Source organism: Harpia harpyja, chromosome 18, assembly GCF_026419915.1.
Source record: "Harpia harpyja isolate bHarHar1 chromosome 18, bHarHar1 primary haplotype, whole genome shotgun sequence".
Classification (NCBI taxonomy): domain Eukaryota; kingdom Metazoa; phylum Chordata; class Aves; order Accipitriformes; family Accipitridae; genus Harpia; species Harpia harpyja.
Window position 1 is genome coordinate 26681900 of NC_068957.1, and position 20491 is coordinate 26702390.

At 49.1% G+C, this 20491-nt stretch overlaps 1 long non-coding RNA gene across 2 annotated transcripts; it reads left to right on the forward strand.

The window, feature by feature from the left end:
• The first annotated feature begins 16967 nt into the window (after positions 1 to 16967).
• LOC128153892 (uncharacterized) lies at positions 16968 to 19048 on the forward strand. Of its 2 annotated transcripts, none has more exons than XR_008239139.1 (3): positions 16968 to 17384; positions 17562 to 17667; positions 18689 to 19048. It is a non-coding gene; the product is annotated as an uncharacterized LOC128153892 (long non-coding RNA). The 2 variants fall into 2 exon arrangements; XR_008239138.1 differs by having other exon boundaries at positions 18775 to 19048.
• Positions 19049 to 20491: the final 1443 nt, after the last annotated feature.

Here is a 20491-nt window from a genome sequence, read left to right on the forward strand (position 1 = left end):
GTGCACCGCAGGGTCCGTATGCAGCACCGACGGTGCGGTACGGCCGTGTAGTGTGCGGGCGAGCGAGCGAGCCTCCATGCCTAGGAAGCCTCGTCTTGCAAGACCTGTGAGACACGTGTTCTCCTAGGGGGAGGACAGCCGTGCAGCCGGAGCTACAGAAGAGGAGGGGAGCGGGAGAGGAGCAGAAAGAAGCGTCTGAACCAGCAAATTCTGCTGGCAGCACCAAGAACAAGAGCTGTGGTGAGCCCTGGGCCCTCAGGGCCCTGTCTCTCTCCCCTCTTCTGCGTTCTGGTCCCTCCCTGCCCCTCCCCTGGCCCCCTCTCTTTCCCTCACCGCTGCTTTTTTTTTTTTTCCTTTCCTCCCTTGTACCTCTGATACTGAAAAGCCGGTCCAAGAAACTCTCTAAGGCTCATTTTGGAGTTTTAGAAAGCAGGCATTCTTCATTGCAGCGCTGGATGCGTGGGGGATAGTTCCACCTAGCGTGCATACCACAGCTTTAGCACAAACAGGTTATATAGAATAACTAATTGCATATTAATCAGATTAGTATACATATACATAAAAATGATGGCAACTGATTATCTTAGTACTGCCTACATCCGATCATGCGCAATGAAGGATCCATTTGAGTCAAAGGGCTGCTTTTGCGACCACCGACCCATTTGAAGTTCTTGCTGGCTGTCCTTGAAGTCTTTATTCTTGTCCTTGTTCTTTGATCTTGAAGCTTAATGCATTTTCAATCACATGTGGTCAGTTTCACCATTGTTCTCATCTACCGTACAGGAACATCTAGTCATAAGAGCAAAGAACTGCAAAACTTAGGAGTACCTACCTCTGCTAGTTAATTGCTTGGCTATACTTTTGTCTATTGTTTCAATCATAGTGTTAGTGTAAGATTTCTAATAATTATTTACCAAATCTCACTTTTACAGTCACCTAGCAGCAAACCAGTTTCCACGGCTGGTACAAAATATTAAAACCATCCAAATATTTAGACGTGCCATACAGAATGTATGGAAATATGCTATCAGAGGTGTCCCAGGGGCAGGGGGAGCGTCGGGGGGGCCCCAAGCCCCGGAGCAGACTCGCTGGCAGGACTCGTTAGGCACGCAACTGACTGAATAAACACTGGCCGTCCGTCCCCTTTGCCCTCCGGCCTGCGTTTGCGCTCCCTTTGCACGGGGCGAGGGGCCAAGAGGGAGCCCAGGGGAGGAGGAGGTGAGGTGCTGGGGGAGTCGGGCCATGCCCCCCCATTCCTGCTGGGCTCCAGCTGTTGCAAATATTCTGGTAAAGAAATCAAAACTTAATCACATAGAAGAGTTAGGTTTGCTTAAGAAGTAAAATTGTGAAGCATAATGTATAGGATTGTTAAGTTTGAAACGTAGCCATAGAAACTTTAGGAACTGTGTTACGTGTGACTCTAGGAGCCTTAATATTGTTAAAGTTTGAAATAGCTAACCCTAGAAACCTCACCAGGAAGTTACTGGTTTTTCTACGTTCTGCTTCAAGAAACTAAGGAAACCGTCGTGGACACCAGTTTGCTGCTTGGAAACCCCCTTACCCTTCCCATCTTGATTTGAGTATCGAAGATTCCAGTCAGTAGAGCTAAGTGTAACTGACCAATGATTGTTTTTAAATAAGAATATTGATAAGGTTATATAATCAAAGGACCAATCATTATAAAGGTTAAATTTAAGAACGAGCATAGTATGTATTTTTATGTAAAGAGCTTATGTAACAATGACCTGACAGAAAAAGTCTGTAAAAGCTGATGGATTTTGATACTAAGTGGGAAACGCCTTTGGAGGAGTGATCCCCCATGTCCCCAGCGCTGCGATAAACACAGTGCCTGCTTCTTAACTTCACATTGGTGTTAAGGAGTTTTATTCCGGATTTCGTAACGGTTTTGGCGACCCAGATGGGACCTTGCGAGTGAGACGAGATCGAGTGTTGATCAAGCTCTGGCTGGCACTGAGGTATTCTCAGGGAGAACCATGACCCTCGACTCACAAAGCTCCTCGCAGCGTTCCCCGGAAAATAGGTAAGGCGCTGCTTCTTTGGAATTTGTTTGGAAAGCCTGCCCGTGAGGTGTGGCAAAAGCTTCGCAGGGTTGGGGCTTGGAGGGTACCCGTTTGCATTGGAAGCCTAGGCGTCTGCCCATAAGTCATAAGCAAAAGCTATTGCTGGGTTGGACTTTGTGTATTATGTGGGACAACTGTCATTTGCGTTTGTTTGGTATTTGGTATTTGAATGTATGTAAGTATAAAGGCATTAGCAAAATTGTTTAAGAATAAGAGTGCAGGAAATAGAACTGCTGATGAAAAGATACCAAAAACATCACCATTGGGATGTTTATTGGCACACTGGGGTGAATTGCAGGAAAAATGGGAAACAAACAGCACTTTGAGTTATAATACTATATTGCAATTACTGTTGTTTTGTAGGAGAGAGAGTAAATGGAATGAAGTGCCATACGTAGATTTGTTCTTTTTAAGTGAACGTAGCTGACGGGGACCGGAGGGGAGTCTCCCAGCAGAAGCTCTGGTAACAGCTAAGCTGGGAGAACAGAAAATTGAATTTGAATTGACACGAGAGTCACCTTTTCAGTTTTAAATACCTTAGAGGGAGAGTTAAGTTTTGAAGAAATTGGTGGTGTTGGTGCAACAAGTGAACGAGAAACTAGACCCTTCTTTAAATCTTTAACAATGAAATTAGGAAAGCAATGGGTCACCCAGCAGTTTTTGTATGTGCCAAATTCTCCTAAACTCCTGTTAAGGGGAGATCTATTGGAGAACTTAGAGGCAGAAATTAAAATAAAAAATGGAGAGATTAAAATTTTAATTCCAGAAACTAAATGTATCGAAGCAGTGGCTTTGTTGTTACAGGATGGTGACCGAAAGCAGAAGATCATACCAGTCAAAGTATAATGCTGTAATTCCAATCGTCTGGACTGGGAAGTTCCCGGTAAATCCAAAAAGCAGAACCTGTGAGACTTGATTTAAAGCCAGGATCGAATCCGCTAAGAATTAAGCCATACCCCCTAAAACTGGAAAGCCGGAAATGGTTAGTATTGATAATACAAAAATTTTTAAGATATAAATTGTTAATAGAATGTGAATCCAAATATAACACCCCGATCTTGCCTGTTAAAAGGCTAATGAAAAAGATTATAGATTAGTTCAAGACCTCAGAGCAATAAATCAAATAGTACAAAATATTCATCTGGTAGTAGCAAATCCTTATACTTTGTTAAAAACCCTAACAGAGAAACAAGAATGGTTCACAGTGTTAAGAGTGAAAAGATGCCTTTTTCTGTATTCCCTTGGATCCCAATAGTCGAGAGCTTTTTGCTTTTGAATGGGAAAATCCTGAGACTGGGAGAAAAACACAATATACATGGACAGTCTTGCCTCAAGGCTTTAAGAATAGTCTTACCATTTTTGGAAATCCATTGGCACGAGAATTAGAGCTTTGGAAGAAAGAAAATAATCAAGAAATCTTGTTGAAATGTATGGATGATCTGTTAATTGTAGCTGAGATGGAAGAACAAAGCACAAAGTTAACTGTTAACTTTTTGAACTTTTTGGGAATCAGTGGATAGCGAGTGTCAAAAGAAAAAACCCAAATAACCCAGAAAGAAAAAACTTATTTGAGTTTTAAAATCCTAAAAGGACAGAGACAATTAGGAACTGAGAGCAAAGAGGCAATTTGTCGTCTCCCCGAACCTAAGACTAACAAATTAATGACGAGCATTTCCGGGAATGGTTGCGTGGTGTCACCTGTAGATTATCAGTTGTGGCTTGCTGGTCCGACCTTTATAGGAGCAGCTCAAAACCTCAAACAATGGATTGGACTGATGAGACAAGGGGAGTCAAAAGAATCTCAGTAGACATAATAAAGAGGGATGAGAGATGATGTTTAGCGCTTACATTGTTGAAATTAGCTGAGGCAAAGACAGTCTTTGATAAGAAGAGCTGGTCCCAAGGACCAGCCAATGAGGTAGAGACAGCTCCTGATAAGAAGCAGGAGCAGGCCCCAAGAGCCAGCTAAGACCGGTCTTGCGGCTTGGGTGAATACCAAGAAATCACTGAGCCTGCGCAAGAAAAAAGGTTACTAGCGGTGACGAAGAGGAGTCATCTCTCTTCATCTCTGCGACCACCAGACGACCACCATAAAGAGGCACTGCGCAAGCGCAGCTGAGAGGAGACTATGGAAATGACCTCTCGGAGCTAATTTTAATAGGAAGCGGGGATAGGTCATGCATATGTATAGGCGTATTGTGAATATGTAACACTTGACTGTATAAACTTGAGACAAACTGCCGAGTCGGGTGCGCACGACTTTGGTGGGACTACCCCCCGTGCTGCCCAGCGCTGAATGAACATACCTACTTTACAATCTCACCGACTGTGGAGTCTGTTTTCCGCACGTCAGTTTGGCGAGCCAGCCAGGAGACTCTCTGCTCGGCCGCGGGACCGACTGCGGAGCGGACGCCCCTCGGCGCGCCCCGAGCACTTTCCTCGGAGGAGCCTCCGCTGCCAGCCGCTCACCGCGGGAGCAGACGACAACCTCCTGAAGCCGCGGACTAAACGGTATGCTTACAAATGTAGCCTGTAGAAATACGGGCCGGGGCAGCTGGTAAATCGCGCAGAGACGTCTGGCGTGCAGCGTAGTCCCTGTATGGGAGGAGGGTACCCTGTATGGTAAGGGGGGATTTCCTGACCGGTAGAGCGGCCGCTAGCGATCTTGGGGGTAGATCGAGCAAATCCGGGGTGACTGCTGCATCCCAGTATCGGGAGCCAGGACGGACCTGTCGATGACTGGTATATAAGAGGCAGGAGAAGGGTGGGCGCACCCCCTCGCAATTGTGCTTGGTTTATTTTTGCAGCTGCTGAAAGGTTGTCAACTGGAGCGATGATTGTGTGATGTGAATGTTTGGAAATTTACGTTAAAGATTTTGTGTGGGTGTGTGGAAATGATATGTTGAAATTTATAGGTGTATGTATGTTTATTAATGTGTGAACGTCTTTACGTATTAATAGGGGCGATTCCCTGCTTTGTATGTGGGCTTGTAACTGGACTATATAGCAATTAGCATCCGGCTTGGGTTTTGTTGAAGTGTAAATCTTGCGGGAGAAGGTGGTACTGTACATCTAGCAGACGGAAACTAGACTGCCTTGAGTGTTTTCCCCAAATTCCACGCTTTTATGATTGGGAAAGAGTTCGCTAAGAATCCGAAATAGTGAGATTGGTGCGTAAAGGAAAATTTAATTCCAGAAATTTGGGACGTGTGGGAGGGAAACTGGGGGAAGACTATAAAGAAGTGTAAGGAACGATTTGCATAGAAGCTTATTAAAAGGAGAAGCCAAAATCAAACTTAAGAATTATTAGGAAGAGTATTAAAATGGGAAACAATCAAGGAGGAGTATTGAGGAAGAGTCCTCTGGGTTGTGTAATTGCCCACTGGAAAGATATTGTTGGGACCGGAGGTACGGAAAGTAAAAAGAACCTTATTAAATATTGCAATCAGCGGTGGCCGTTGCGTAAGTTAGAAGGTGATGCTAAGTGGCCACTTAATGGGTCAATAGATTATAATACTTTATTACAACTAATGCTGTTTTTAAGGAGAGAAGGAAAATGGGCTGAGGTTTCGTATGCAGACATGTTTTTCACCCTCCGAGATCATCCGGAGTGGCAAAGGGACTGCGGAATGGTACCCCCGCAGGACCCCATGGTGCTTGCACTTGAGCGAGAGAACAACAAGGAGTTTAGAGGTAAACTGAGGCGGTGTCGTTCGGCATGTAGCATTGGACAAAGATGTACAAAGACAAATAAAATCCATCAGGCACCAGACCAAGATCTAACTGATTTGTTTAAGCCTCCCCCTCGACCACAGGAACAGGATGCAGACTCGGATAGAACTCCGAGCCCCGCGACCAGCCCTGTATCTTCCCGTACTAGGAAGAAAACTACCCCAACAGCTTTACAAGTACCTCTCCGAGAGGCGGTGGGGCCGGATGGTGGGACGATGTTAATCAAAGTACCCTTTTCTACTGCTGACCTAGGGGAATGGAAAAAGGTTGCAAAAGATTATAGGAGAGATCCGATAGGTGTAACTGAGCATTTCCAATTTACTGTAAAACAGCATAACCCTGATTGGAAGGATATACAGCTATTATTGGAATATATGACTGAGACAGAGAAACAGCTGATTTTAAAAACAGCAGGGAACCTTGCTGAAGATCATTATAAGATTACAGGAGGGGACATTAAGGAATATTTCCCTCTCCAAGACCCAAAGTGAGATGTTACTAGATCTGCACATATGGAAAGATTGCAGGGGTATCAGGAGTGGATTACAAAAGGAATAGAGAGAGCAATCCCCAAAACTATAAATTGGTCAGCTTTATATGCAGTTAAAGAGTCCTTCCGAGTCTCCATCTGAATTCCTGGATCGATTGAGGGATGTAATGCGCCGCAGCACACCGCTGGATCCTGGGTCAGAGGTAGGAATACAACAATTAGTCTCCCTGGTTTTGGGTCAATCTACAAGGGATATAAGGCGCAAACTTCAGAAATTACGGCCTACAGAGAGTAGGAATTTAGAACTATTGTTGGGTGAAGCATGGAGAGTACTTAGTAACAGAGAGGAAGGATATAGGCAAGGGCAAAGGAAATTAATGGCTGTTATCCAGGAAGAAAGAGGAAGAGGGCCTAGACGAGACTTGCCCTGACTGGGCAAGGATCAATGCGCTTTGTGTAAGAAATTCGGTCATTGGAAAAAGGAATGCCCAAGGAACAAGGAGGATCAGAGGGCTCAAACAGGAAGAACGGTAGCCCACGTGAAGGGAGATTGACGGGAACCTGGGGAATCTACCCTAGCGGATCCACTGGTTATAAGTAAGCTAGGGAAAACACAACAAGAGGTAGAATTTTTGGTAGGTACAGGAGCAACATACTCGGTTCTGAATCAAGCTTTGATGCCCCTGGGAGATGATTATGTCATGGTGAAAGGAGCGACTGGCCAAAGTGAAAAGGCATATTTTTGTAAACCTTTAGAATATAAATTAGGAAAACAGTGGGGCATTCATAAATTTTTATATCTGCCCAACTCCCCAAAGGCGCTTTTGGGAAGGGACTTGTTGGAACAATTGGGAGCAAAAATTGTATTCAAAAAGGGAGAAATTACTCTGGAGGTAAAAGATCAGCAATATATTCAAATATTGAGCCTAAGCTTAACCAGTCTCCCCCCTAGAAGGAAGCATTAACGAGGACATCTTAAACCAAGTGTACCCGGGGGTATGGGCTACCGATGCACCTGGAAGAGCGAAAAGTGCTCCACCTGTTGAAGTTAGGATCAAGGAAGGCCGAAAGGCGGTAAGAATTAAACAATATCCCCCAAAGAAGGAAGACAGAGAAGGAATCCGGCCGGCGATAGAAAAATTTTTGCAGTTGGGATTATTAAAAGAATGTTAGTCTGAATTCAATACCCCTATATTACCTGGTCGGAAGCCCGATGGGTCATATCGGGTGGTCCAAGACTTACGGGCGGTGAATAAGATAACTGAAGATCTTTACCCGGTAGTGGCGAACCCATATACCCTGTTGACCGTATTAACACCTGAATTGACTTGGTTTACTGTTTTAGATTTGAAGGATGCTTTCTTTTGCCTCCCCCTCCATGAAGCCAGCCAAAAATTATTTGCGTTTGAATGGGAAAACCCCAAGAGTGGTCGAAAGACCCAGCTCACTTGGACGGTGTTGCCACAAGGATTTAAGAATAGTCCTACCATTTTTGGCAATCAGCTTGCAAAAAGACTTAGAATCCTGGGAAGCCCGTCTGAGGAAGGGAAGCTGTTGCAGTATGTGGATGATATCCTGATCGCCACCAAAACAGAGAAAGATTGTATGACATGGACAGTGAGTCTGTTGAATTTCCTGGGACTCCAGGGGTACCGGGTACCCAAGAAAAAGGCACAGGTAATGCAACGCAAAGTGAATTATTTGGGCTATGAAATTAGTGCGGGACAAAGAACTTTGGGACAGGCCCGTAAAGAGGCAATATGCCAAACTCGGAGACCTCAGACAGTAAAAGAGTTACGGACCTGTCTTGGAATGACGGGGTGGTGCCGATTGTGGATCTATAATTATGGATTGCTTGTTAAACCACTGTATGCATTGACAGCCACTGAGCAGAAACACCTTGAGTGGAACAAGGAGCCCGAACGAGCCTTTGAGCTACTGAAAAAGGCTTTGATGTCGGCCCCGGCCTTCGGACTCCCAGATGTGAGTAAGCCGTTTCTTCTTTACTCCCACGAGAAGCAGGGCATTGCCCTGGGAATATTAGCACAAAACCTGGGTCCGTATCGACGGGCAGTTGCCTACCTTTCTAAGCAGTTAGACACGACTGCAAAAGGTTGGCCTGGATGCCTGCGGGCGGTTGCGGCTGTGATATTGAATATACAGGAAGCCCGAAAGTTTACTCTGGGCCAGAAAATTACTGTTTTGGTGTCTCACACAGTATCAGCAGTACTGGAAGCGAAAGGTGGACATTGGCTCTCTCCGCAAAGATTCCTGAGATATCAAGCTATATTGGTAGAGCAGGATGATGTGGAGATTGTAGTCACTAACACTGTCAACCCAGCTTCTTTTCTCAGCGGGAACACAGGAGAACCGGTACATCATGACTGTTTGGAAACCATCGAAGCAACATACGCCAGTCGCCCGGACCTGAAAGACAGCCCCATGGAAAACGGGGAAACTTGGTTCACAGACGGAAGCAGTTATGTCCTAAATGGTAATCGACACGCGGGATACGCCGTCACCACCAGCCAAGAGGTAACAGAATCAGGGGCTTTGCCTATGAACACCTCTGCACAGAAGGCAGAAATAATTGCTCTAACCCGCGCCCTGGAATTGGCCCAGGGCAAAGTTGTGAACATTTATACAGACTCAAAATATGCCTTTGGAGTTGTACACGCACATGGAGCAATTTGGAAGGAGAGAGGACTATTGAGTTCTCAAGGGAAAAATATCAAACACGCAGAAGAAATTCTGAAGTTACTGGAAGCTGTCCAGCTCCCTGAGAAAGTAGCAATTATGCATATTAAGGCACACCAGAAAGTGAGCTCAGATTTGGAAAGAGGGAATGAGCTGGCGGACAGAGAGGCAAAACAAGTGGCCAAAACAAAGGTAAAAACGGAAGGGGCCTTAATTCCTGATAGGCAGATTTCCCTAGAAGGTAAGCCAGAATACACCAAGGAAGATCAGAAGCTCATTACAGATTTAGAAGGGTCATATAATGAAGAGGGGTGGGCTCATACCCCACAAGGAAAGCTGATCGTTCCCTCTTGCTTATTATGGCATTTGATACGGGAGGAACATAGGAGAAGACACTGGGGAACAGAGGCTCTGTATAATCATTTGATAAGAGAAATTGTGGCTAGAAATTTATACACCACGGTGAGGCAGGTGACTCAACAGTGTGATCTTTGCCTCCAGACTAATCCTAAAAATACCCCAAAGCCGGAAATGGGCCAGATTGGAAAAGGGAACGGGCCTGGACAACAATTGCAAATTGATTTTACAGAACTTCCAAGAAAAGGGGGGGTATCGATATTTATCGGTACTAACTGGTACCTTTTCAGGTTGGCCAGAAGCATTCCCAGCAAGAACGGCTAAAGCTCGGGAGGTAACTAAAATGTTGGTACAAGGGATAATACCACGTTTTGGGGTTCCAGCAACCATATCCTCTGACAGAGGACCACATTTTGTCTCAAAAATAGTACAACAAATTAGCCGCCATTTGGGTATAGATTGGCAGCTTCATACTCCATATCACCCCCAGTCGAGTGGTCAAGTGGAAAAAATGAGCCACTTAATCAAACAGCAAATTGTGAAATTAGGACAAGAAGCAAATTTGACATGGCCTCAGTCTCTCCCTTTAGCCCTTCTGCGTATACGAACAAGACCAAGGGCGAAAGAAGGACTGAGCCCCTTTGAAATTCTGTATGGACAACCCTATGGGATACAGAGAGGGGTGTCTGTACAAGCGGGGGATGAAATTATGACTTCTTACATGGTAGCATTAGGTAAACAACTTAATAAAATCAGGAAGCATGTGGTAGGGACTCGAGGGAGAGGTTTGGATGGGCCTGTACATAATATACAACCAGGAGATTATGTGTATATAAAGCCTCTTACAGAAAAAACTCTGGAGCCGCAGTGGGAAGGACCATTTCAAGTATTACTTACCTCCTTCACCGCGATTAGGATCAAGGAACAGAGCGCCTGGATCCATCACACTAGGGTGAAGAAGGCACCCAAAGGACAATGGACTTCACAAGAAAAGGCACCTTTGAAGCTCAAATTTGTAAGACATTGATTGTCATGCTCCTGAGTTGGACCTTGCCTAAGGGGCAGGCTTGGGATCGAAATACTTATTTAAATATGACAGAGAGTATCTCGAAAGTACTAAATTTATCAGATTGTTGGGTATGTAATCCCCTTCCTCAGGGGAACATGGAACTCCCCTTTTTAGGAGTCCCAACCACAAACTGGACATCTCTTATTAAAGACGGGCCAGACAGGAATGGATTATGCCTTTATGGAAAGGGAAATACCCAGCGGGGACCCAGCTTTGATCTGGAGGTACCTGACCCTAAAGAGGTCTTAATTACTGGCCGTTGCTTAAATATTACTGATAATATTTGGGGAGACTCTTACAGTGAGTGGAAAAAGAATCAGTTACGACGAAAACTCGAGACCAACAAATACTTTGAGAGGATGCTAGATAGGGAAACAATGTATTAGAAGTACTAGGATTAGATATAGTAAAAGAATTTACTATTTTCTAGAAAAGGGGGGACTGAGACAAGGGGAGTCAAAAGAATCTCAGTAGACATAATAAAGGGGGATGAGAGATGATGTTTAGCGCTTACATTGTTGAAATTAGCTGAGGCAAAGACAGTCTTTGATAAGAAGAGCTGGTCCCAAGGACCAGCCAATGAGGTAGAGACAGCTCCCGATAAGAAGCAGGAGCAGGCCCCAAGAGCCAGCTAAGACCGGTCTTGCGGCTTGGGTGAATACCAAGAAATCACTGAGCCTGCGCAAGAAAAAAGGTTACTAGCGGTGACGAAGAGGAGTCATCTCTCTTCATCTCTGCGACCACCAGACGACCACCATAAAGAGGCACTGCGCAAGCGCAGCTGAGAGGAGACTATGGAAATGACCTCTCGGAGCTAATTTTAATAGGAAGCGGGGATAGGTCATGCATATGTATAGGCGTATTGTGAATATGTAACACTTGACTGTATAAACTTGAGACAAACTGCCGAGTCGGGTGCGCACGACTTTGGTGGGACTACCCCCCGTGCTGCCCAGCGCCGAATGAACATACCTACTTTACAATCTCACCGACTGTGGAGTCTGTTTTCCGCACGTCACTGATGCCGAGAAAGCTACTTTCAAAGAATTGAAACAGGCTGTAATAGGGGTGCCAGCCCTAGGCCTGCCAGATCTCACAAAGACATTTGAACTTTTCACTCGCGAAAGAAGAGGTATAGCTCTGGGCATCCCGGCCCAATATTTAGGGCCAAGTGGGCGAGCTGTGGCCTACTTCTCGAAGCGATTAGATCAGGTGAGTCTGGGATGCTCTGGTCGTCTGAGAGCCGTCGCTGCAACTGCGCTACTGATCCAGGAAGCTCGTAAGTTCTCCTGAGGACAAAGGATCGCTGTACGTTTCCCATACGATAACTGTTGCGCTAAAACAGAAAGGGGGGCATTGGTTATCCCCTAGCAGAATGCTGAAATACCGAGTGGTGTTGCTGGAACAAGATGATGTTTACTTAAGAACTACTATCACCGTTAACCCTGTTGCATTTTCAACAACTGATCAAGTTAAAGGAGAACTGGAACGTGACTGCTCGCAGACAATCGAAAGAGTTTACCCCAGCTGACTGGATCTCTGAGATGTGCCGCTAGAAGAAACAGACTGGGAACTCTATACCGACGGAAGCGGTTTCATCTGTGAAGGAAAACGTTTATCGAGATAGACAATAACAACCGAGGAGATAATTGCGTTGCGAACTTTGCCTTCGATGATATCTGCCCGAAAGGCTGAATTGAGAGCTCTTATTCGAGCTCTGGAACTAAGTCAAGGAAAGCGAGTCAACATTTGGACAGACTCAAAGTACGCTTTTGGAGTAGTACGTGCGCGTGGAGCGATATGGAGAGAGAGAGGACTGTTATCTGCACAAGGAACCACCATTCAGCATGCAGAACAAATACCGAAATTGTTAGAAACCGTTCAAAAACCAACAGCAGTCACGATAACGCGCTGTAAAGCGCATCAGTTAGGTAAGACTGTTCCTAACGCAGGTAACCGACTGGCTGATAAAGCTGCTAAAGAGGCTGCAGAAAAAGGCATCCTAGCGCTAGTTCCAGAGAAAAGTATAAAATTGCCTAAAGAAACTCAAAATTATAATGAAAAAGATGGAAGAATTAATTGTTAGATTGCAGGCTAACAAAATGAAACAGGACAGGCTGTAACACCGACAGGTCAAATAATAGTCCCGCCCACAATAATAAGAGAAACTGCCCGAGCTGAGCATAACAAAGGCTATCGGGGAACAGAAAGTAAAATATGACAAAGATTGTTTAAACATTTATAAGCGGATGTGAAATTTATACGTAAAATGATCCCCAAATCAGTAATAAGATTATCTTTGGAATTATTAAATAAGGAAAATTTTAGGGGAATACTAGCAAATTGATTTTATAGAATTGCCTTGAAAAGAAGGATCTATCCTAGTTTTAGTTGATATCTTTACTGGGTGGCCCGAGGCTTTCCCTTGTCGCACCGACAAAGCAAGAGAAGTAGTTAAAGTCTTGCTCAAAGAGATAATACCAAAATATGGGGTGCCTGTAAGAATGTCATCTGACAATGGCCCTCATTTTATAGCAAAGATGATGAGACAAGTTGAGCAAAGTATTATCTATAGATTGAGACTATCATACCCCATATAGACCACAAGCAAGGGGGGGCGGGGGGGGGGGGGAGAAAGAGAATGAAGTATACCCTTAAGCAACGGTTGAGTAAAATTTGTCAGGAAACCTCACTCACATGGGTTAAAGCCTTACCCATGGCTCTATTAAGAATCAGAGTATAGCCAGAAGAGAAAGAAAATTTAAGCCATTATGCAATGTTATATGAAAGACCGTATCAAGAGACCTATGTTCTGAGTATCTTGAGTGGCTTTGGAGATATGTTTTTAAAAGGTGTTATGATTTCTTTAAGAAATTCTTTTCAAGAACTTTGTCAGTATGTCTCCGCAGCTGGACCCTTAGAATTGGACGTAGCAGCGCATCCCTTCCGACCAGGAGATTGAATATATATAAAATCACTGAGAAGTGGAAAGGACCGTATCGAGTCATTTTAACAACACTTACAGCAGTAAAGGTCTGGGAGAAGAACCTTGGCTTCATTATTCAAGACTAAAGAAAGCACCAACAGGAAATTGGAAGTCTAAAGAAACTGGCCCTTTGAAACTGAAAACCTGTAAGTAAGTTTCACGTTATCTATTTGGGAAAACAATTGTGTAAAGTTTATAATATTGGGGTTGCTATTAGGAATATTGTCAAGGGCAGTAATCTTTTTGTGTGTTATAGGGTTTACGTATTTTTTTTGAGGGGTTCTAAACACAAGATAAACAAAATGAAACAATTATTGTTTGAGCTATTAATCTTGACATTAACCATTTCTGTAATTTTGATTAAAAAAAAAAAATTCTAGTTTTGGAATTGATTCAAAGTTTTGTAAAGACACAAAATTTAACCTCGATAACAGCCTGCCTTCCGATTCCAAAGTCAGATGAAAATCTAGTTCCGTGGAGAATACTGACATTGAATTTAACCAAAACTTGAGAAAAGACGTAGAACAATGAGAATCATTTTAGCAAATTAAATTGGATGGATTTAAAAGGCAATTATTTTTTTAAATTTGAAAGAAGGAATTATAGCATTTTGAATTATAACATTACCAAAGCATCCACCTCACGGACAAAAGCATTAATTTATCGCCCTTCGGGAGAGACTTGTACAAACACCCCTTGGGGCTGTCAGCTGCCAAAACCGTAGAGACAAGTGCGAAAAGGAACTTGGGATCCTATTTAAAATATAAAACGATGTTTGGAATTTACTGGAGTTCCAGGATCCTTGTTAGATCCACCCAGAGTCAGGACCATCTATGGAAATTTAGATTGGTTTAGACAAAGAGAGAAAAATCACACACCCTAAAGAGAAGGGTATGAAAGTTTAGACTTGCAACTCCTCTGACCCCAAAATCCAAAGACTTTCTCTAGTAGCTAAAGCTCTAAGATGGGGGATGTATTTGTAGAAAGTAGAATAATATTTTAAATGATCCTGGGTCCCCTCTTAATAATGGAAAAAAATTAGCTTGGAATTGACTGTATTAAAGGACAGGTGAAAAGTTTAGGGTTAACTGTTTGGGTGACTAGTGATGATACATGATCCACTCACCTCTTCCTGAAGGACAAAAGCAAATAATGGACTTTAGACTTAATAACTCTATCCTCTCTCTGGAAGAAATCTCCCTTGTGGCCTCGACGGTGGACCTGGGTAAATCGAAAGGATGATACCTGGCAATTGCCAAGTCTTAGAACTAATATAAGATGGGTATTAAAATCTGTATTTTTACCCCAGTGAACAGCTCGTCAAGAGTCATCTTACTTTGACATCTTTCATTCCATAAACGAAGCGCCTGCTTCTGAACTTCCCATGGGTGTTGTGGAGTTTTATTCTGGCTTTCGGTACCACAGCTGCAGACCGGGGCTGGAGGAGCCCCAGGTGCGGGCAGTGAGGGTGATGGCAACGACCCCTCCCTGGAAAGGGGGGGCTGCCGGGGGAGGGGCCGTGGCGGGGCCGGTGGGAGCCCAGGCAGGAGTGGAGCAGAGCAGAGCGGTGGCCGGGCTGCAGCTGCCCCTCGGGAGAAGGTGAGCGGGGCCGGGCGCCCCTCGGACCGCGAACGTCCCAGGCGGGGGTGGCCCGGGGGAGGTGGGGGCCGCCTGTGCCGAGGCCGGGGGGGGGGGCCGGGGCCCTGGGGGCTCGCGGGGGGCCCGGGCCCCGTGGCGGGGCTTGCGCAATCGCCTGGCGGGTCCCGGGGAAAGCCCCGAGGAGGACGGCGGGGTCCGTGCCGGACGCGCGGAGCGGCAGCGGGGCGGGGCCGTGCCGTGCCGGAGCGGCGGCGGCGGGCGCTGCCCGGAGCCGGGCGGGGGGTGCCGCGCCGTGCCGTGCCGGAGCGGCGGCGGCGGGCGCTGCCCGGAGCCGGGCGGGGGGTGCCGCGCCGTGCCGTGCCGTGCCGGAGCGGCGGCGGCGGGCGCTGCCCGGAGCCGGGCGGGGGGTGCCGCGCCGTGCCGTGCCGTGCCGGAGCGGCGGCGGCGGGCGCTGCCCGGAGCCGGGCGGGGGGTGCCGCGCCGTGCCGTGCCGTGCCGGAGCGGCGGCGGCGGGCGCTGCCCGGAGCCGGGCGGGGGGTGCCGCGCCGTGCCGTGCCGTGCCGGAGCGGCGGCGGCGGGCGCTGCCCGGAGCCGGGCGGGGGGTGCCGCGCCGTGCCGTGCCGTGCCGGAGCGGCGGCGGCGGGCGCTGCCCGGAGCCGGGCGGGGGGTGCCGCGCCGTGCCGTGCCGTGCCGGAGCGGCGGCGGCGGGCGCTGCCCGGAGCCGGGCGGGGGGTGCCGCGCCGTGCCGTGCCGTGCCGGAGCGGCGGCGGCGGGCGCTGCCCGGAGCCGGGCGGGGGGTGCCGCGCCGTGCCGTGCCGTGCCGGAGCGGCGGCGGCGGGCGCTGCCCGGAGCCGGGCGGGGGGTGCCGCGCCGTGCCGTGCCGTGCCGGAGCGGCGGCGGCGGGCGCTGCCCGGAGCCGGGCGGGGGGTGCCGCGCCGTGCCGTGCCGGAGCGGCGGCGGCGGGCGCTGCCCGGAGCCGGGCGGGGGGTGCCGCGCCGTGCCGTGCCGTGCCGTAGCGGCGGCGGCGGGCGCTGCCCGGAGCCGGGCGGGGGGTGCCGCGCCGTGCCGTGCCGTGCCGGAGCGGCGGCGGCGGGCGCTGCCCGGAGCCGGGCGGGGGGTACCGCGCCGTGCTGGAGCCGGCGGCGGGGACCGTCCGGAGCCGGCGGCGGGGAGCGCGCCGGAGCTGCCCGGAGCGGCGCTGGGGGCTCGGCGGGGACTGCGGCTGCGCCGGCGTGGGGGTGGGCGGAAACGGAAGCGGCGTCCCCTCGGGGCATGCCGGGAGCTGTAGTTTCCGCGGACTCGGCGGCCGGGCAGCCGCGTGGCTCTCGGGCGCGGCGTAGTCCTCGCTGCTGCCGCCGCCGCGGCCCCCGGAGTGCGACCAGGTCAGACTCAGGAGCGTTGCCGGTTTCGCGTGGTTTTCCGCGGGCTTCCCGCTGCGCCCGCTCCCCGACCAGCCCTCCCGGGCGCATGCGCCGTCCTGCGCGTGGGGCAGCCCGGCGTTCGCGCGCCGGCTCCGGCCCCTCCGGCGCATGCGCGGTCACCGGGAGCAGCGTGGCGGCGCGCGGGTCTCGGCGGCAGCGGGCGAGCGCCGGGACCGCGGGTGAGGCGAGCGATCCCCTCCGGCGGGGGCGGGGGCGCCTCCTGCCCGCTGGCCGCCCGGGGCTGGCGGGACGGGAAGCTGCGAAGCGGCCGCCGCGGCAGGCTGCCGGTCCGCCGGAGGCGAGCCGGGCCAGGGCAGCGCCGGGGAGTTCCCCGAGAGCCGGTAGAAGGGAAGAGGGGACGGAGGCGGGCACCCCCCAGGCGCGGCCAGCGGGCGCCTGCCCGAGTCGCCAGAGCTCCTCCGGCCCCGCTCGGCCCGTGCGGCTGCCCCCAGCTCCAGCCCCTCCCCTGAAGCCTGCGCTGTAGCCGCAGGCAGCCCCCGAGCCCTGTCGCGAGGGCAGCAAGCTGGCCCTGCGGTGGTCTCGAGTCTCCCTTAACGGGGGTGCCGTTAGCAGCGGCGCGGGGAACGAGCGGCGTCTGCGGAAGCCCCTGCGGAAGGAGGGGCTCCGGCCAGGGTCGAGCTGCGGTAATAACGGTCACTGCTGCCTCTTTCCCTCTCCCAGAGGCCACGCTGTGGGTGCGGTTGTCCGTTCGTCCCCTGGGGATGCCGTTGACTGCAGCAGCCTCAGGCTTGCGTGGGCTGTCTCTGCCTGGCCTCCCTCTCCTTGCGGCGCGGGAGCGCAGAGGGACAGGCGGAGCGCTTACTGGCTGTGGACAGGAGCTGCAGAAGCTGACGCTGAAGCTGGAGAGGCCACAGAAAGGTAAAGCTGCTGAAGAATAAAATAAAGAGGATCCAGCCACTAGCTGCAGACAGGAGATAGCCTGCCTCTCCAGGTGAGGATGGATCCTTCCTAGTGTAGTCCTCAGCAGGTCCGATCACCAGTGTGCACAGCAGGGTCTGTATGCGTAACCAAAACCACGGTACAGGCATGTAGTGTGTGTGCATGTGAGGCTGTGTTTCTAGGAAGCCTCATATTGTAAGAGCTGGAAGACACCAATCTATTCTCTTAGGTGGATGACAGTCAAGTGAGTGCAGCTACAGAGGAGGAAGGGAGAGGGAGAGAGAGACAGACATGTCTGAACTGTCAAATTCTCCCAGCAGCTCCAACAGCGGGAGGTACAGTGAGTCCTGGACCCCTGGGGCTGTGTCACCCCTCTTCTGCATCCCAGTCTCTCCCTGCCCCCACCTTCTCTTTCTCTCACTGCTTTAATTTTTTTGGTTTTTTTTTTCTGTACCTCTCCCTTTCTTGTTCTCTAAGTCCCCCTCTTTCTCTGTTGTTCTGCCTCTGTTTTCTTTTTCTCTCTGCACTTCTGACCTGTCCCATCCCTCTTTTTTTTATCCTCTGTCTCTGCCTTGCAGCTCATCACTACTTTGTCTTTCTCCATCTATCCGTCTGTCTTCTTATCCCAATCTTGTTAATTCCTCCCTGTCTGCCCTTTAGCCCTTCACAATTCCCACCGCTCTCACCTGTCTGATGCTGTGTCTCTATTTTTAAATTCCTTTCTCTGCCCTGTATTCTGGATACACTTTTACTTTCTTAGATTCTCTTGTTCCAGGTCCCTGTCCCTATGTTTTAACTTCTTCCCTCACTGTCCCATAGCCCATTTTTGTCTTTATTATTCTCTCTCTGTCTTGTTCCCTGTCCCTATTCTTTATTTCCCCTCTCTCTCCCCTTTAGATCATCAGTGTTTTTGATATTTCTCAGTCTCTCTCATCTACCTCACTGTCCCGTTTTTTAATTCTTCCTTTTGCCCTGTGGCTCATCACTAATATTTGTTTTTATCCATCTCTCTGTCTGGTACCCTCTTCCTTTTTATTAGTTCCTCCTCTCTGTCCTGTAGCCCATTGCTATTTCCCCACCCTGTCTCTCTCTGTCTCCCTTTCCTTACTTTTCAATTCCCCCTCTCTGCCCAGTAGCCGATCACTGTTGTAGTGAGTTTGTGTGGCAAGCTGGGGCAGGGGAGTGGATAGGGGCTGCAGGGGTGGGTTCTGTGAGAAGACACCAGGACTTGCCCCCATGTTGGGCACAGCCAGTTCCAGCTCCAAGATGGAGCTGCTACTGGTCAAAGCTGAGCCAACCAGCAACGCTGGTAGCACCTCTGTGATATTTAAGAAGGGCTAAAAAAAAGCTGTGCAGAAGCTGTCAGTCCTGCAGACACCAAGGTCAGTGAAGAAGAAAAAGGAGGTGGTGATCCAGGTCCTAAAGCAGAGATTCCCCTGCAGCCTGCAGTGAAGACCATGGTGACACAGGCTGTCCCCCTGCAGCCCACGGAGGTCCATGGCGGAGCAGATATGCACCCTGCAGCCGATGGAGGACCCCTCGCCAGAGCAGGCGGATTCACCCGAAGGAGCCTGTGACGCTGTGGAGAGGAGCCCACACTGGAGCAGGTTTTCTGGCAGGACCTGCAGCCCCATGGGAGTGACACCACACTGGAACAGAAGAAGAGCACAAAGAAGGAAGGAGCAGCAGAGACAACTTGTGATGAACTGACTGTAACCCCCCGCTCCTTCTCCCCCTGTGCTGCTCGGTAGGAGGAGGTAGAGAAGTCAGGAGTGAAGATGAGCCCAGGAAAAAAAGAGAGAGGGGTGGGGGGAAGGTGTTTTTCAGATTTGTTCGTATTTCTCATTATTGTACTCTGATTTTGACTGACAATAAATTAATTTCCCCAAGTCGAGTCTGTTTTGCCTGTGACAGTAATTGGTGAGTGATTGCTCTGTCCTTATCTTGACCCACAAGCTTTTTTGTTGTATTTTCTACCCTCTGGTCTTGTTGAGGAGGGGGAATGGTAGAGTGGCTTGGTGGACGCTCGTCAGCCAGTCAAGGTCAACCCACCACAGTTTCCTTCTCTCAGGCTCCCTGTCCCTATTTTTAAAATCTGGCCTATGTTTCTTGTATGTCGTCACTTTTGAAACTTTCTACCTCTCCATCCTTATTTAAATTCTTGCATGTTTCTTAAACCCAGTTGCTTTTTAAATTTTCTTGCTACTTTTCCTTCTCTTTGTCTCCCTGACCTTATTTTAATTTCTCACCTGTGTTTCTTGTACCCTGTTGCTTTTCAAATTTTGTTCTTATGTCTCCCTCTATGCAGCTCCATGTACCTACTTTTTGATTCTTGTACCCTGTTGGTTTCAAAATTTTCTATGTTTCCTTCTATCCATCTCCCTGTCTCTAGTTCTTAACTCTTCCTTCTCTGTCCTGTACCCTGTCACTTCTTAGATTTTCTTTCTATGTCTCCCTCTTTCTATCTCCCTGTGCCTATTTGTTAGTTCTTGCCTATGTTTCTCGTATGCTGTTGCTTTTTGAAAATTTTCTCTCTACCTGGCTCCCTGTTTCTGTTTTCTAGTTCTTGCTGTTTCTTCTCCTGTATCACTTGAGAATGTTTCCCTGTCCCTTGTCCTGTCTTTATCTTGTTGTCCTGCCAGTCCCTTCACCTTCTCTCCCCCACTTCTATTATTTATTTCTCCATCTCCATCCCTGTTGTTTTGCTCAGTCTCTCTGCGCTTCTCTCTCTACACTGTTTTCCTGCTTCTTGTCCCTCTCTCGTTCCCAGCATCCCATTTTCTGGCTCCCTGTCTTGCACCTCTGTGTCCCTCTGTCCTTCCTCCTGCTTTACTCTTCCCTTTTATCACCCCATCCTGCTGCCTTTGGGCACTGAGCCTTGTAGCCAACTCATTGCCAGGATTTCTTATATGCATTAATGAATAAATTTTTCCTGCCTCCTCTGTGTCCCTGGATGTGGGTAGGTGCAGGGGCAGGGATAATATGCTGTGGGGCTTTGGCAATGGCCCCTGTTCCTGATGGGCTCCAGCTGGGGCTGGGATGGCCCCAGGTGTGGCCAGTGAGGTTGAGGATGGGGCTGGCCCTGCTGTGTGAAGGGGCTCCAGCTGTAAAGGGGGCTGCCTGGGCAGGGGAACTGGCTGAGGAGGGAGTCCAAGGGGG